The sequence below is a fragment of the Phocoena sinus genome, chromosome 5 (assembly GCF_008692025.1).
Source record: "Phocoena sinus isolate mPhoSin1 chromosome 5, mPhoSin1.pri, whole genome shotgun sequence".
NCBI lineage: Eukaryota > Metazoa > Chordata > Mammalia > Artiodactyla > Phocoenidae > Phocoena > Phocoena sinus.
Window position 1 is genome coordinate 3084039 of NC_045767.1, and position 9434 is coordinate 3093472.

The 9434-nt window shown below is 59.2% G+C and overlaps 1 long non-coding RNA gene across 1 annotated transcript; it reads right to left on the reverse strand.

Annotated features, from left to right (window-relative positions):
- Window positions 1-3653: 3653 nt before the first annotated feature.
- On the reverse strand, window positions 3654-7042 carry LOC116754076. Its single transcript, XR_004349944.1, has 3 exons — window positions 6881-7042; window positions 6254-6535; window positions 3654-6067 (listed from the first exon to the last, which is right to left on the reverse strand). It is a non-coding gene; the product is annotated as an uncharacterized LOC116754076 (long non-coding RNA).
- Between the last annotated feature and the right edge of the window lie 2392 nt (window positions 7043-9434).

Genomic DNA, 9434 nt, shown 5'->3' on the forward strand with positions numbered 1-9434 from the left:
GAAATCAGGGAGGGTAGGAGGGAGGGAAGGAGGAAGAAAGGAAGGGAGAGTGAATGGATAGACAGCTAGATGGTGGGTAGATAAAGGATGGATGGATAGATGGATGAGTGTGTGTATGGATGAGTGGGTGGTTGGATGGATGGATGGATGGATGATGATGGATGGCTGGAAAGATGGGTAACTGTGAGGATAGATCCTAGATCCCCACAGGTACACTCATTCATTCATTCCACAAACATTTATTGAGCACCTATTATGCACCAAACCCATTCCAGACCCTGGGGATTCAGTGGTAATCAAGAAAGACACAGTCTCCCTCTTTCTGGAGTTCACAGCCTGGAACTGGAAGGGGAACAAAAAGTCAGGCTCCATTCCCACAGAAGGAACGCAGAAGGCAGTTCCCCTTTTGCATAAGCCAGTGCATTTCAACCTTGGCCGAATATGTCTGCATTTGTGTCGTGAGCTCAGTCGTAATAAAAGGCAGTGTGGTGCATCAGAAGGAGCCTGCACTCTGGAGCCTGATCGGGTTAAATCAATGCGTTGGTGCTTACCTGCTGTGTAACATGGGCAAGTCAGTTCACTTCTCTTGGTCTGTTTCTTCACCTATACAATGGAAGTAACTGTCCCCATTTGCAGTGCCGTTATGGAAATTGAATGAGAGAATGTAATGCTTTCAATAAGTGGTAGCTCCTATGAATGTGCCTCTACTGACAGCTTTATCCTCCCTCTTGAGTACTGCAAACATAGGGGTGTTTACCTATAGGACCCATCCTGTCCCTTGAACCACTGCTCCCTTCCTGGAGGAGGGGTCTTTCCAGTGCTCCCTATGGCCCCGTGAACCTACCTAGGCAGCTCACAGACGTTCTGTCCAAGGCCCAGGCCCCACTGCAGCCATCCAACCCCCTCTCGATGTGCTGTTGAAGCTGCCAGGCTGCCCTGGGCTATCAGAGGGGCAAGGAGCAAACCCCACTGCCGTTTATCTCCCCACCGCTCGTTTCCCTCTTTGGTCCTCCTGCCAAAGTTGTAAAGAATCATGGAATTCCCTCCGAAGGTTGAGAAATTAAAAGACACGACAGTGTAAAAAGGAAAGAATGTAAACCTGTCTAATCAGACTGACTTTTCACACGGTCCAAAGGGAACCCCCCGCTCCCAAAGTTAAACCTTCCTTCCCCAACCATCTTCCTTGTCTTCAGAGGCAGCACATCCACCTGCAAACTTCTGCCCGTGACCCCCATCATCTCTCAGGGTCACAACGGACTTGGCACCAGCCACCCCCCTCAGGATGCCCAACCCCCAGGGCCCACAGGCCTCTCAGCTCCAGGCAACTCACCTTCCCAGGCCAAGTACAAGCCATCTTCCTGAGGCTGACCCCACTGGGCCAGCATGACCCCGAGCTAGCCCTGGCCCAGAGCCATTGGCAAACCATTGTGACTGGTCGGGGGGGAAAAAGGCAGAGAAATCGAGAGTAGACAGAAACGTTTGTGACAGCTTGACAAAGAGATTTTGTTTATTGTTAAATCTTAAAACAATGATTTTTAAATGAGCCTGTCTTTTGAATGACTACCTTTTTATTTCATTTTCTAACAGTTTACTGTATTTTCCAAAGGTATTGCTCTGACAGATTGGGAAGTTTTTGAAACCGTTCTTCCCCATAGATCATTTGAGAAGTGCCGATCTGAACGTGTGAGAAAAAAGAGGGTCTGTTTTCCTGAGGGTCTTGCTGCCGCAGCCCCGCACCGCCACGCGGGGACTCGGGGTCTCTCATCCTCACACAGAACCAGGTTCCCTTCTGTCGGCCCATTCCTCTCTCCCACCCCTAAACTCCGCAGCTCAGGGACCTCCTGGGAATAGAAACCAGCTTATTCGAGACTCCCTCTTAGCTCTTAGCAGTTGATCCCCTCAGCCTCAGCACCCGCACGGAACCTTCATGATGGCTGTGTAAGAGGCCCCAGGGAAGTCAGAGGAGCACAAAGGCCAGGCTGTCAGGGACAGAGGCCAGGAGGGGTCTGTCCCACCTGCAGAGAGTCTGGGCCGGGCCCCCACCACTTACGTCTCTCTTGTCTTCAGCAGAAGGAAAGCAGACAGTTTGTTTACAAATAGAAGACAATGTTGGTGCAGCTGGCAGCCTCCGGGTGGGGCGGGGGATTGGGGGTGGTAGGTAGCAGGCGGGATTAGTCACAGGAAGCCTGCGGTGTATTCCGGGTCACGAGATCCGAGTCCAGACAAGCGGCACAGAAGGGTTTCGCCGGCTGTGCCCGTCGGTCAACGTGTTGGCCCCTAGGGGTACTCATGCTGAAGCCGGTGGCCACGGCCCTGACTGGCCAAGACTCAGGCAGCCCAATCCTTCCAATAAATGGCCTCGTACAAAATAACAGTGTCTTCTGCAGCCGCTGAGCACCTGCCGTATGCCGGGCTCTGACCAAGCGTAGGGCGCAGGTGTAGCTCCCTTGAAACACAAGGGAAACCAGGGCTCAGAGAAGAGATGTGTTCTGACCAAAATCACAGGACATTTAAGTGTTAGTGCTGAGACTGGGACCTTGAGCTCCAGCAGCAAAATCTGGCATATTTTTAGCCGAAAGGCCCATCTCGCAAGCACAGAAAAGCCGGCCCAGAGCACGGAGGTCCTGGCTGCTACGTCAGCCAGCTGACCGAGCAGCAGCTAGACAAATATTTCTTGAGCTGCTAGGACATACCAGGCCCTGGGCCGGACTCCTGGGGTCCAGCCAGGCAGAACACAAAGTCCTGTTTCTAGAAGCAAAAGTGAACCGCCTCAGATCATCTGGCCCGGGGGAGGATATTTGAGCCAAGGCTGAGAGGAAGCAGTGAGTGAGCTGCAGGAGTATTTTGGTGAAAGAATACTGCAGGCAGTGGGACACCCTGCTCCCTGGCCCAGAGGCAACACCAACCCCCAGTCCAGCCCCAGCCTCCTACACGTTCTTCAGGCTCATCCCAGGGTCACCTCCCCGTGGAAGCCTTCCCAGATTCACCCCTCCCCAGCCTGGGTCCGACACTCCTCTGGGCTCCCACAGCCCTGGTTCTGCCCCTGGTGACACTCGTGTTAGCCTTTGAGTCCTCGTCATCCCAGGAGCAGCGTGGGGACGGGGGCTGTGTCTGCAGCACCGTTTCAGAGCCTGGCACAGAGAACCCAGGGTGCGAGTCACCGGGCACCCTTCACTGGATGGTGAGCTCCTAGCGGTCAGCTTGGATTCTTTGAGATCGCTTCCTCCGAGCCTAGAACAGGACCCAGCCCAGAGCAGGAGTTCTGAGAATATTTGTTAAATAAATGAACTCGAAGTCCCGGTGCGTGTGGACGGGCATCTCACGTGGTTCTCCCAACACGCCTGTGTGCCAGGGAGTCTTGTGAATTGTCTTACTGCGCAGCCCTGAGCTGGGGGGAGTATTTGGTAAATTTCTTAAGTAGGTAGAGAAAGTACCCTCACCGGGCAGCTGGACGAAGTTTCATGAAGCGGCCACAGCCGTGCAGCCGCTGCCCAGATCAGAAAACACAGACCGGCACCTGCGCTCTGAGGCCTCTGCCCGCCCCCCGCAAGCACCACATCCCTCCTGAAAGCAGCACATCCTTCTCCCGCAGGCGCAAAGCAGCACATCCTTCTCCCGCAGGCGCAAAGCAGCACATCCTTCTCCCGCAGGCGCAGATGGCCCTGCCCGGGCGGGACCTTCTCAAAGGCGGCACACACGACACATCTCCTCTGTCCGGCAGCCCCGCGCAGCAGTCCCGCGCCCAGGATCCACCCACGCTGTGTGCTACGCGAGGCCGTGTCACTGCTGAGCAGTTCTCCCTCGCGCTCGGGTCGGCCGCTCGCTGTTGGAGACACCTAAGTGGTTTCCAGTGGGTGCCCGACGTGCGCGTTTTTGCTGGGTGTCCACCCGGGAGTGGGAGTGCTGAGTCGCCGGCCAGCAGATGCTGCCAGACGGTGTGACCCAAACTTTGGCTCAAAGCGCCAGAACCCGCTTGCCCCAGCGGCGCCCCACGAGCTCCGGCTGCCACAGCACTTGGAACACCTGGCGTATTTCAGGACTTCCCTCTGGTGGGTGCTGAATGACTGAGCGCGTGGTTCAATCTGCACTTCCCCGCGGACTGAGAAAGCCGAGCACCTCTTCAGGTTTCCCGATCCTGAGTATCCTCTTTCCTGAGGTGTCTCTTTAAAGCCTTTTCCCCGTTTGTATGTTTTATCTGCCTTTTTCTTAATGGTTTGCAGTTGTTCTTTATCGTAGATTCAGATATTTTTGTCCATTGTACGTACTGCGAACCCCTCCGTTTTCAGCTCGCTGGTTCCTCTTCTTACCGGTAGCCTTTGATGGGCTGACATCCTTAATTCTACTACAGCCCAACTTACAATGCTGTCTTTATGAGTAGGACTCAACGCACGTGTCCTGGTGCAGAAACCTCTGCCTTCCCCCCGCCCACCCGAGCCCTGAAGATGGTGTTCTACGTTATCCTCCAAAAGGCTTTCTGTTCTGACCTCCACATTCGGATCTGCGGTCCATCATAGACTGAGCTGGGGTGTGCAGAGAGCCGGGGGCGACGCTCACTTTCCCAAAGACACGCACCTGAACGGGAAAGTGCACGCTTCCCCTGCAGAGGCACCTTCCTCCCCCATCAGCGCAGGGACTCGGGGGCTGCTCTGGATGTCCCACCCTCTCGGTCTGGCTGCCTGTCCGGGTGCCAACACCTCCCCGGCTCGATTACGCCCCTTTATCACAGGGATGAAACCGTCAGTGAGTCCCTCCAGCGTAGCTCTGTTTTTGCAAGATCGCCATGACTGTTCTCGGTTCTTCACATTTCCATGCACCTTTGACAACCCCCGTCGATTTTTCCCAAAGAAGGAACCACTGGGGTTTTATTGGCAGTTATTTTCCTTCAGCCCTTCACAGAGGTCGCTCCCGTTTCTCCCGGTTTCTGTCACTCTCGTCGAGGAAGGGGACAGCGCCGCACAGGTTGGACAGCCCAGACCCAGGGAGACGGCCCTCGGGCTGTACTGCCCACGTGCCGCGGAGCTGACTCGGCACAAACCGGCTTCCAGGGCGCCTAAAGCCGCCCGGGGCTGCTCTTCCAATTCAGGCAGTTCTCTGCGCCCAAGTCAGACTAAACTGGTGTAGGTGGATCCCTGCGGGAAATGACGCCAAGGGAAGGCTCCCCGTCGGGAGCTCAAACGGTGGGGTCATCGTGAGCCCCTGGTGCACCCAGAATGCGCACGTTTAACAAGCAGGTACCGGCATCCCACCAGCCTCTCATCCCGCCCTCCCGAGACTCCCACGGGGGAGGCCAGTGCCCCATTTTACAGATGAAGAGGCTGAGGCGCAGGCTGGTGAGTTTCCCGAACGCATACTCAGTGGCTGAGCTGAGAGCCCAGGGGGGTCTGCCTGGCTCCCTCATCTGCGACCCCAGCAGTGACTCCCCCAACCTGTCCCTACCGCCCCAATCCAGGTCCCAACAGGTGTCCTCCGGGCAGGCGACGGGAGGCGTGTCGCTGGGGGCAGGGAGCCACTGCAGGGCTGGAGGAAGGTGCTGAGCCAGACGCCCGTCCAGCTCGTCCAGCTCTGCTCTCCCAACCCCTAGGTCCTGCCGGCCATGGGAGGCACACGACAGCCTCCCCCAGGGGTCTGGCCCCTGAGATGCACCCAGCACAGGCTGCAGTGCCTCCTTCCCTCTGTGCCAGCCGGGAGCGGGGCCAGGACACAGACAGGGGCCTGCGCAGACAGAGGCCGTCAGCAACCGTGAGCACAGCCGAGGGCCCGGAAGAGGGAGCCTGGGATGTGCCGTGGCAGACGCAGGCCGGCAGCACCCGCTCCCTCGTCCACGATGTTTGCTGTGTCCACTCTCTGTCCCGCCCGGTCCTCGTGCTGAGCACACCCAGCCAGCAAGGTCCTTCAAGCTTCGTGCTGCGAGGCTGACCCCAGCACCCAAAGTCACGTGAGACCGGGGACTGGCCGGTAGGGCGGGGTGCGGGACGCAACTGATAGAGGAGTCGTGGCGACGCTGACAGGGCTAGACTGCTGACCAGCCCTGGGGTTGGGGAGTAGACACCGGGCGGACCCCAGGCTTCTGAGCAGGATCAAGACAGGGACGATGTCACCCATAGGAGCCGCCGTGGGCCTCGTCTCCTCTCAGAGGCCCGGGGCTCCCGGAGGCCCCTGCTCTGTGCTGCCGAAGTGGCACAAGCCCCCACCCCCCGGGGCTTGGCCCTGCTGCCCCCTCTCCCAGGTCACGGCCCCGCACCCCTTCCCTCACCCGTTCCTGTCTCTGCCGGACTGTCACCTGCCATCATGCCCCGTGAAGCGGTTCCTTGGAGGTTCCCATCGACTTAGCACTCGAACCTGTGAGATCACTGGGCGCTCATGTGCCCACGTACCTGGGTCTGTCCCTCTGTCAGAGGCAGGTGCAGAGCTGCCTGGCCGATGGACACACCCGTGCTCTTTGGGGGCCCCCCACACAGGGGGAGCGAGGAGGGCGGCTGGCTTCGGCTCCCCACGGTGAGGGACATCTTTGGGGGGCCATCATCACAGACCACCACTGGGGAGAAAGCAAGCAGCCCCCGGCATCAGTCCCCTGGGAATCATCACTCAGCATTTTCCCATGTGTCCTTCCTGATTTTCTCTGAGCGCGCACGGTTTCAGGAAGGGACCCATGCTCTCTGTGACTCGCTATTGTGAAAGCTCAGGGCGTCCAGGGCATTTCCATGACACTCAGCACAGGGCCCTGTATGGCTGTGAGGATACCGCCCCCCCCCCAAACCCCGCCCATCGGACACTAAAGCAGCAGCTGCGGCCTCTTTCCCCGGTGGGACGCTCAGGCAGTTCCCACAGTTGGTTACATACGACCACAGGGAGCATCCTCTGGTTCCATCTCCACGCTCACCCTTCCTCATCAAGACCCTGGGCTGAGCTCACTCCCCAGGAGCCTCCGGCCGCCATCAGCTTGTCCTCTTCGGGTAGCCAACAGTCACGGTCGCAGGCAGAGGTGGCCAGGCAGAGCGCGGAGGCTGGGGAGCAGCACAGACTCTGAAGCAGACCCGGGACCCTGGGGGCCTGCGCCCCTCAGCCCCATGGCTGCCTTCTCGGCTTCTGTGTCCCAGAGCCCCAGGGACCCCCATTCAGCCCCCTCGCTGGCCCTGCCGGCTCCACACTGCAGTCCCACCTCAGATCCACGTCTATACCCCTCTGATGGCCCCCAAGCTCCACCCTCTGCACACACTCCCTGCTGGTTTCATCCCCTCCCACTACCCCAGGTACCATCTGGGGTCGAGAATAGTGTCCCCCCCACCCAAGACGTCCCTGCGGGAATCCCTGTAAGCCGTGAGGTCAGGTCACGCTGCAAGGGGGAGCAAAGGGTGCAGATGGCAGGAAGCTGCTCACCAGCTGACCTTGAGATGGGCGATGGCCCTGGGCTGTCGGATGGGCCCAATGGCACCAGAGGGTCCCTCAGTGTGGATGAGGGAGGGTCACCAGCAGAGGACGTGACTGCGGAAATGGGGCAGGGGATGTGACAGGGCTGGCTCTGAAGATGAGGAGGGACCACAAGCCAAGGAGTGCGGGCGCCTCTAGGAGGTAGAAAAGGTGAGAAGTGGATTCGCCCTGGAGCCTCCAGACGGGGTGTGGCCCTGACCACACCTGACTTTAGTCCGTGAGACCCGATGATAATTGGGGTTGTATAAGCCGCCATTTCTGTGCTAGTTTGTTACAGCAGCAAAAGGAAACTAACGTACCATCTCCATCTCTACCTGGGTGGTCCAAAGGACAGCTCCAGCCCAGATCCCGCTTGAGTCCAGACACATGAACCCAACTGCCCCCAGTGTCTCCACAGGGATGTCACCCCAAACTCAGCAATCCAAGAATGAATTCACCACCCACCCACCGTGCCACCCCTTTTGCATCCTGAGTGACGGACACTGAGTCAAACACCATGACTGGAAGCCACCCGAGGTGGGCTTTGATGCTGGGGGGCACATGTCAAACGCCTCTGCTCCGGTTCGCCGGTGAGACCCTCCTCGCGGGGCCCAACCGCCCGGGCTGCGGTTTCCAGGCTGAGACGGGTTCCTGCTCACGAGAGCAGTGCAGCGGACAGGGAAGGTCTGGCTCTGCCTCTTTCCACGGAAATCGCCCTCAGCACGGCCACCCCTGGGGGGTGGCTTCCCCGCCCAGCCCAGAGCACAGGAGGTACAAAAGGGCCCTTGCTTCCAGCTGGGCCTGCCGGACGGCACTGCTCACACACAGCTCCCGAGGGACCCAGCGCGACTCCAGCGAGACTACTTTCTGGACTAACTCCTTGCCCTACCTGGTCCTGATGCTCCGGGATCCCCGCCTCAGGATCCACTTCTGGGGGACCTAGCCCCCTGCTTCGCACAGGCTGGGTGCAGAGGTAGCCACCGCCCGCCTGGTGTTTCCCGAGCGTCACTTGTGCAGGGTGGCCCAGCGGTCAGCGACTGCGGCCCTCAGCTGTCCTGCCCATCGGGAAAGGCCAGTGGGCATCCATCGAGGGACACGGGCGCGCCTCCCTGCCTCCTCGGGCTCCCCTTTCACGGGAGGCACCGCTGCTCGGGACTGTGGAGCAATCCCAACCCCAAAGGCTAGAGTCCCATCTACGATTGCTTGCGCTTCTTTGGTTCCTCTAGGAGAGGTACAGTCCCAATCTCAGGCTTACCTGTATTCTGCTTTCCAGTCTCCATGGAAACCCCAAACGTCACCTGCCGTGTGCTCAGGAGAGGAGCGCCTGACTGGGCCCCCTCCCAGCGGCCAGCCGCCAGCCCTTCATGGCTTCACGGGATGGGGTGTGGGGCTGGCCAGCCAGTGCCTGATCTGGGAAAGGGAAGGGCCCAGAGGAGACGGGCAGCCCGAGGTCTCAGAAGAAGCTACTGGCTTGGAGAGGGGCTCTTCCCCCACTTTACAGGTAGGCGAGCAGGCTGAGGCTCGGGGAGGGGAAGGGACTTGCCCCAAACCCCACAGACCAGTCTCAGGACCCTGGCAAACATGACTGTGTTGTGGGCACATCGTCTGGGGCTCACAGCCAGCACTTTACGTTACAGCCACTGTCTGGGTCACCAAAACCACATGGCCACAGTCGGGGCTGGCGGACCCCAAGGCCCTGAGGGGCTGAGACAGGCTTCCCTTCCACCCAGCCCCCCTGGGGCCTCCGAGTGTCCGCCTGCACAAACAGGTGACATCCAGAGGCCTTTGGGTGCATCAGGCGTCCCTCTGGCTGGGGAGTAGCTGGGGAGGGGGTTCTGGGGCTGCCACCCTCACCAGCCCAACAGTAGCCTACGGCCACAGGCAGGGCCGGCAGCCCTCACCCGCCCTTGCAGCCCCTAGCCACTGGCTACTAACAGCCTAAGTGCCTGGAACGTCACCTTCCTGCCTCTCGCAGCCCAATCCGGCTCTGTGGCGAGTTCAGTGCTGGTGGTGGACAGTGCTTAGAG